Source organism: Hevea brasiliensis, chromosome 17 (assembly GCF_030052815.1).
Source record: "Hevea brasiliensis isolate MT/VB/25A 57/8 chromosome 17, ASM3005281v1, whole genome shotgun sequence".
NCBI lineage: Eukaryota > Viridiplantae > Streptophyta > Magnoliopsida > Malpighiales > Euphorbiaceae > Hevea > Hevea brasiliensis.
This window is the reverse complement of record NC_079509.1, coordinates 47,117,157-47,126,083: the sequence shown is the minus strand read 5'-3', so window position 1 is coordinate 47,126,083 and position 8,927 is coordinate 47,117,157. Positions and strand designations below refer to the sequence as shown.

General features: G+C 37.0%; 1 non-coding gene across 1 annotated transcript; it reads left to right on the top strand.

The window, feature by feature from the left end:
• Positions 1–8,234: 8,234 nt before the first annotated feature.
• On the top strand, positions 8,235–8,341 carry LOC131175651 (small nucleolar RNA R71). Its single transcript, XR_009145843.1, has one exon. It is a non-coding gene; the product is annotated as a small nucleolar RNA R71 (small nucleolar RNA).
• Positions 8,342–8,927: the final 586 nt, after the last annotated feature.

The window sequence follows — 8,927 nt, the reverse complement described above, 5'->3', positions numbered from 1 at the left end:
CCATCTTATTTACATCTCATATAAATAACTTGGGAACAAATATGATTACAATCTTTCTGGATAAGTCATGTCCTTATTGTGAAGTATTCTCGATTGTAAACCAATTTATGATACTTTGTGCTAGAAATACTGCCACTCATATTCTTAACAACTTAAGAATAGAAATTCTAACAAAATATCAATGGACCTTTTCTATTACACATAAATATATTATGTAAACGGAAAAGTGAAATTGCCTTTTATTAATGAAATATGTACAAGATACATACTAAATGATATGCTCTAGGGCATACTACTAACAAGGATGTCCCTCAATGTTGGACTCCCCACTTGGGTGTGTATCATATGTGCCAAATATACTTCACACCCTTTTCTGATCATTTTTCTAGCTAGTGCAGCCGAAATGATGTTTGATGGCAATAGCTGCCTCTGCCCATGTATCACCACATTACCGTACTGAGGGAGACCAAAAGTGACTATCTTCAGTCTACAATCAATCATGGCATGATATCTAGCTAACGAATCCATGCCCAAGATGATATCATAATCTCTGAAGGGCATTTCAATCAAATCAGATAGAAAAACATGTCCTTGGATCACTAAAGGACAATCTCTATGCATTCTGTTGACCCTGACTTCTTATCCTAACAGACTTGTTACTAGCACCTCAAAACCCATTTTACCACACGGAACAGCAAGGGAACTAACGATGCTAGCACTAACATATGAGTGGGTAGAACATGGATCAAACAATACAAATACTTCTTTATCAGAGATAGAGAATGTATCGACCACAATGTCAAAAGTCTCGACTTTTTATCGCTGTCTCATCGTGTAGACTCTGGCCAGAGCACTACCTTATTCTGACTAGTTTACTGTACCTTGACTGCCTGAAGTGCTGCCCCGACCTCTGCCTCTACCTTTGCTAACTAGTTGTGAACCTCTAGTAGCAGAACTCTAAATAGACCCTTTTGTAATAGTAGGAGGTGGCTTAAATCTACGGGCACTGGTACAATCTTTAGCTAGATGCCCCATACCCCACAGTTAAAACAGGCTCCTATAGCCTAGTAACATATCCCACCATAGGTCTTTCCACATGTCTCACAAGGGCAGGGAGGGTGAGAACTTCTGGTTGTCTGCTGACCAGACCAAGGGGGTCTCTGTTGGAAAAATCTACCCCTACCAGACCTTTCACCTCTACTTGATCCCCTAAATTTCTTTCTTTTTCCAGTATTGCCACTAGAACTTTGATCCACTGACTTTCCACTTTTCTCTTTTTCTAATTTCACTATCTTCTCTATTTTCTCTTTCACTGGTGTTGCTTTTGACTCAATTCTTTCTAACTCAAGTGCTTGAAAGATGAGCTCAGAGAAGTTATTATGTCTGAATCCAACCACTTGCATCCTTAGACTAGACTTTAAACTGGTCTCAAACCTCTTACATCTTTCTCTACTGGTAGACAGTAGACCCCCTACATAGTGGCTCAAGCGGGAGAACTCCCTTTCATATTCTGCCACTGTTCTGTTTCCTTGCTTCAGACTTAAGAACTCTTGTAGCTTCTAGTCCACATAGGCATCGGGGACATACTTTTGTCTGAACTCTCTGATGAAGTCATCCCATGTCAGTACTGAGAGTTCTACCAAACTATGGGGGATGGTTTTCCACTAATCATATGCATCCCCTTGCAGTAGTGACACTGAATATTCGAATTTCAATTCATCTGTGCAGTGTAGCTTCTTAAAAACTCTATCCATTCTCTCCAACCACTACTCTGCCTCTAAAGGGTCCACTATACCCTTAAACTCTGTAGCCCTAAACTTAATTAGCTTGTTATACTTCCTGGCTGGAGGCTGAGGTTGCACCACAGGTGTCTGAAGTGGAGCTTGAGTAGGCATGCTTCTAGCCATTTGTTGGAACATCGCAGCCATCTGCTGAGTAAATTGTGCAGGAAACTACGGATTAGTGGGGCTGGTGCCACTGATCCACTTACATTTTGAAGGGCTAGGGCTTCCCCTTGTGCCTCAGCCTCTACAGATTGCTCAACCGAGTGGCCCCCTCCTGTCATTTCAATTCGAGGGTATTATACCTCCTGAACAAATAACACAAGGAGATTTTCCTCCGTTAGTTCATATTTATAATGTAATGCACTGTATGTAGCAAATAAGGACATTGAGCAGTTGTACTTATCACAAAGCAAATACACATTCATAAGTGAAAACATACTTTAAAATCTTGCTATGATACCACTAAAACATGTCACACCTTACCCCTCTATAAGGCATAACATGATCCCATAGTATACCTAATGAATTACCGACTTCGTCTACCGATAACCCATTAAATACACTACAAGGGATTTTAAAATAATTTTCTTACTTTTTGAAGGTGGTGAGCATTTCTAGCAGGTATTAAAAATGTTTAATTGAAGTTTAAAAGTTAGGTACAATTTTTTATCATTTTTATTTTTCCGTAAATTTTATAAAAATTTTGGCAGAATGCCGGCTGTAATTGAGAAAAACTAAAATTTTTAACCTATAGAAAAGCACTTCCTATAATTCACTTCATCAAAATCAACCACCATCACAACTCAAATCAACACAATTTTTCTCAACTCCACAATTCAAGTCAATTCTTAACTCAATTATTTTCAAAACTAATATTAAGGAACTTCATTCGCATTCCATTAAAGAAAAATTGATTTACATTCATCGGTCTAAATTTACATCAGAAAATCCAAAATAATATTATTACAAGTTTTGTACAACTGCTCAATACCAATTTACAATATGTACATACGGTTATATACATCAAAATAAATATGTACAATAAGGGTATAATGTTATACCCGACAAAATCTCAAAGGCAGTACTGTAGTCCTCAGCAGCTCACTCGGCTGCTCTACTAGTCTCTCTACCTGCGATAGCAATACAAAGCCATCGCTGTGTACAATGACTCAGTGGTGCACAACATACTAAAAATACTAATTTATGCATAAATTAAATCACACTTATCCAAATATGGTACTGAAAATGGTATACAGATACAAAACACAATTTAAAATTTTAGTCAAAAAATTTTTCACTTCAGAAGTCACAAAACAAATTTCATAAAAATACACAGTTATATCATGCCATTAATATATTGTTCATCTCAATAGCCAGAGGCTTATGAGGAATACCAAGGCTAGCTAGCTCAATTTATGGGTACCCATTCAAATTTCTTTCTCTACTAGCACACACCTCAACACTTCAGCCATAGAGGGAATACAAAACTAATTCCTCCCACTAGTTAAGCTAGTGAGGCATTCGGATATGTGGTCATGACACTGTGGTTTCAAAACTATCTTAACAATTTTCTAAACATTACTTTGTAATTCAAACACACACAATTTATTTTTTCAACAGTTTAGATCAAAAGCATATTGTTCCTTTCAATAATAATTTCAATACAAATAAGTCACAATTTAATATCACAATTCATTCAAAACAATTTGCAGAAGAAAATTTACAGAAATTTCTATGTTGTGCACAAACCTCGTGCGAGTCGCCTCTAGGCCTTGACTCGATGTTTCCTTTCCTTTCTCCGTATTCTTCTCAACTGAAACACACAATTTGCAGTGTTTTAGTATCACAACTTATAATAAATCCAATAAATAAATTCATGTCTACATAATTCTAATCTTAATATGCTTAAAATCATGTTCTTAAAAATTTGCATTTTGGGGTTACTATTCATAGCACTATTCAAGTTAAAATGTTGATTTTCTCATGCTTAATAGGTAAGTGAATTCCAATTACACCTACATGTCACATTTTGGGTGCCTAATTTATTGGTTTTGGTTGTCCCTTCAATTTTTTAGGTCTCCTAATGATAATTTCAAATTTTCAGTTTTTGTGCTCTGTTTTGCACTGTTCCATTGGTCTGGTTACTGTCAGAATTTGGCTAAGTGTCCTTCACCAAAGTTGTTCCTTATTATCTTATCTTCAATTCCCTTTTTGAATCACTCCATATAGAGTTTTGTAGGCCAAGATATTCCCATTTGAATAACGCTGGCAGGATTGGTGTTACCCAGAATTTCTGGGCACCTAATTGGTTATGGTAGTTTTGGACCACTAACTTTGGGTGACAATTTCACTTGGTTATGGGCAAAATTTGGGTTGGTTTTCTTCATAAAAGTTATAGTGCTATGTCATACCTTTCCAATGCCACAAAAATCAGGTCATTTGGACCTAACTAGGCCAAGTTATGGCCAAATAAACAAACACTGTTCATTTGGTTATTTTTGTACAGTGGCAGTGCACATTACCCGGATCTGACCTGATTGTTCAGTATCTAAATGTCATTTTCTGGGCATGGTCTCCAAATGAAAATTGTGTCTTTATTTCATTCCCAATTGGCCTCACACCAATTGGGTTATCAGAATTTCATTTTTGATCCCTGAAAGGGACCTAGGTCAAACTGCCAGATTGGGATGCCTAACCAATTCGAATTGCATTTCAATTATACCAATTCTAACACATCTCAATTGGTCACAATTGACCATTTCTAACCTGAATTAAGGTCATTTGTATTAATTGATCATTTCCTATAATTTTTCTCCCAATTTCAGGAATTCAAGAACCCTAATTTACACAATTCATTCAATTAATGAAATTAAAGTACATAATCAACATCTATACACTTAATTTAACTTCTCTAACTCTTTAATTCCACCAAATTCAAGCAATTTCTATTCCTCTTAAGGCTGGCAAAAAATCCCACTTAGTCCTCCCATGATGGTTTTGTTTGCATTTCCACTTTAATTCTAATTGTATGCAACCCTAAACACATAGATTTAACTAGAATTTGTAAGTTTAAGGTACTAACATTTCTCTTGAAATTCAATCATCAATTTCTTCACTCTTCCCCTTTGCTTTTCTTCTTTAATCTCTTTCTCAAGTTAAGATAGTAAGGTTTTGTGGAGAATTTTGGGGAAATTAGGGTTAATTGAGTGGAAATCAAGCTTGAATCAAGCTTTAATGGTGAATGAAAATGGAGGTGAGAGGGGAGAGAATTTCGACTGGCTGGTTTGGGAGAGAAGATGAGTGAAATTTCTTTTAATTTTTTTGTATTTTTATGTCTAAATAAGTTTAAATTGACTTGGTCAAAAATTAGGTTAATTAAATTTAATTTTGACATCATATGTGATGTCATTCAAGTGATGTCATAAAGCCAAATTTTCATTCCTTTTCTTTTTCCTTTATTTCCCTTATTTCTTTAAGTTAATTCTATATTCCAAAAATTTCATTTCTCCTATTTTATTGAACAGTTAGGTCAAGCGTCATCTCTTGGGGTGAATTGACCAATTTGCCCCTCGCCAGTCTGATCCGTTTTGTAAATAATTCGATATTTCTTCCAGATCCCTGATCTAATTATTTGACCTACTTATAAGCTCTTTTCTGTGAGTTTCTCTTTTCCACTAGGTTTTCAGTAGTCCTTAGGACCTTGACATCACATTTTTCGATTCAAAAGCAGGGTTAGGACTGACCTCGCAGTCACTTCCCGGTAAGGTCACCCATCACTGTGACTCACGGCTTATTTAACCTTTTATACTTTGTTTTTCTTGTTTATACTTAACTATCTAGTAATCACTATTTATTTTCATTCAGGACTTTTGTAGGTGTCTTAAATGTGATTCTAATTTGCTTAATTATCCAGACCGACACCGGTCACCAGAATAGTGAAATATACCAGGCTATGCATATATGGGTGTTACATTCCTATTCTTCTAGGTGAATAGGAATTTGAAAGAATCTTGAATACCTATCTAGGTAGCAGAAGCAGGAATGTTTTACTAATCTTTCTAGCATTTGCTCTATGAAAGGAAGAGGAAAATGGTCCTTTCTGGTGGCACTATTTAATTTCCTATAGTCTATGCACATGTGCCAACCAGTAACTACCCTAGTAGGGATTAATTCATCTTTTGCATTTTGAATGACAGTTGTCCCACCTTTCTTAGGTACTACATGCACTGGACTAACCAATTTACTATTAGAGATTGGGTATATAATACCTGCATCTAATAGTTTCAAGATTTCCTTTTTCACTACTTCTTTCATGTTTGGGTTAAGTCTTCTTTGACGTTCAATAGTTGGTTTATTATTTTCTTCCATAGGTATCCTATGCATGTAAATGGAAGGATGAATCCCTTTTAGGTCTTCTATTTTATACCCTATGCTCTTGCTATGTGTCCTTAGCACTCTTAGCAATTTTTCCTCTTCTATTTCAGATAGACTGGCATTAATAATAATAGGATATTCAGAATTTGAGTCCAGGAATGTGTACCTTAGCTTAGAGGGAAGAGGTTTGAGTTTTACCTGTTCATTATTTTTCTCCAGACTACTTTTGGTATGTTTCTCCTTCAGCTCTTCTACCTTGAAAGCTTGAGCTAAGGGTAGGAGTGGATGAGCTACTAAATGTTATGTATAGGCTGCTATTTCTGTGTTCTCATCATTTGCTGTGTGGTTGTGCACAATGCATGCTTCAAAAGGATTTTCAAGATGGGCCTTATGAAATTCTTTCTCAACTTACTTGTCAACTATGTTAACTCTAAGGGATACATCAGGTTCGAATTTGTGCTTCATTTGGTCGAATAAGTTGAATTCCACTTCTTCATCCCCTACCTTGAGAGTCAGTCACCCATTTTTGAAGTCTATGATTGCTCTAGCGGTTGCCAAGAGAGGTTTTCCCAAGATGACGGGGATTTGAACATCCTCTTTCATCTCAAGGACAATAAAATCAACTGGAATGAAGAATTTGCCTACCTTGATAGGAATGTTCTCAAGTATTCCCATAGGATATTTAGCGAACCGGTCAGCCAATTGTAATGAAATTGTTGTGGGTTTTAGTTCTCCGACTTCCATCTTTTGGCATATTGATAGAGGCATTAAACTCAAACTTGCCCTAAGGTCGCAGAAGGCCTTGTCTATTTTCTTGTCGCCAATGAGAAAAGGTATGGAGAAGCTTCTTGGATCTTTCAGCTTTAGAGGCAGTCTGTTTTGCAGTATGGCACTGTATTCCTCTGTTAGAGCAATAGTCTCATAGTCTTCCAGCTTTCTTTTCTTTGATAGAATTTCCTTAAGGAATTTGGTGTAGGATGGCATTTGAGAGAGTGTTTCAGTGAAGGGAATGTTGATATAAAGTTTCTGTAAAACTTCTAAAAACTTCCCAAACTGCTTATCCAATTTGACTTTCTAGAATCTATGAGGAAAAGGTAGAGGAGGCTGATATGGCTCTAGTAGCTTCTTTTTTTTCCTTGTTTCCTCCTCCTGATCCTTCTTGGCTTCTTCCTCTTTCTTCTCTGCTTGGCTTTTAGATTTTTCAGAGGTTTCCTCTGTTGTCACTTCCTCTGACTATTTTAAAATTCTTCTACTTCTTAATGTAACTACCTTATAATGCTCCTTTGGGTTCATCTCTGGTTGACTAGACAGTTTACTAGTAGCTTTGCTTGAAGAGGTTGCTTGCTGAGCAATTTGATTTTCAAGCATCTTATTGTGGGTAGCAAGTTGTTCCATTCTGGAAGCTAGTTGTTTGATCATTTCATTTTGCTATTGTTGGTTTGCTAGGAAGCTTTACATCATGGATTCCATAGTTGACCTTGATTCATGCTATTGGTTCTGAGGGAGTGGCGGTAGTTGTGTAGGGTTTTGTCCCTTGTTTTGAAATCCAGGGGGTGTAGGTAGTCTGTAACCTTGCTGTTTGTTTATTGGCTGATTATGAGAATTTGACCATGAGAAATTTGGGTGGTTCCTCCATCCAGGGTTATATGTATTTGAATATGGGTTGTGAGGCTGTCTCTGGTTTAAGTTCCCTCCATTATTCACATAGTTCATCTATTCTGTGAGGAGTTTATTGAAGCTGTTGTACTCTGAACTTATGTATCCTCCTCCATAGCTGTCATCATATTGACTATTCATCCCTATAGCATTGGCCTGCATTTTATCAAGCCTCTTTGTGAGCTAGTTAAATTGAGCATTTATCATGCTTAGGGCATCCACTTCTAGGATTCCTGCTGTTCTCCTTGTATTTCCCCTTTCATTCGACCATTCATAGTTGTGATAAGCGACCCTCTCCAGAAGTTCAAGTGCTTGATCCACTGTTTTCTCCATCAAGTCACCTTCTACTGCTAAATCTACTGTGCTCCTTGTAGAGGGCAATAGCCCATTATAGAAGTCTGAACCAAGAGCCAATCTTCTATGCCATGGTGTGGGCATTCTTTCTGTAGGTCCTTATATCTCTCCCATGCATCATAGAGTGATTCACCTTCCCTTTGACTAAAGGTGTTGAGTTCAACTCTCAACTTTGCAGTCTTTGTAAGTGGGAAGTACCTTGCTAGAAAAGCTTGTGAGAGGTCCTCCCATGTGGTGAATGTTCTAGTTGGTTGAGAAAGTAACCACTTCCTTGCTTTATCTCGAAGGGAAAGTGGAAATGCTCTGAGTCTTATGGCTTGATCAGAGACCCCATTCATCTTGAATGTGTCACAAAGGGTAAGAAAGCACTGGAGGTGGTAGTGTGGATCTTCTGTTGGTGAACTCTCAAACTGAGTCTGTTGGATCATCTGGAGCCATGCCAGTTTTAATTCAAAATTGTTGGCATCCATTGTGGGTCTTGTAACACTAGGTTGGAATCCTTGTATGGAGGGAGCTCCATAGTCCTTCAAGAGTCTCAGTCTGTTGTTGTTATTATTGGCCATATTTGGAATTTTCTAGATTCCCTTGATCTTGTCCTTCACGTTTCCTCTCTCTCTTGATAGTTCTTAGAGTTTTGTCTATCTCTAGATCCAAATCAAAGACTTCTTCTTCTGGTCTTGTTCTTGTCATGTATCAAACCAATCACCTATGAAAGAATAAGAGAATAAAACAATTTAAACAAAATTGAACAATAAATGA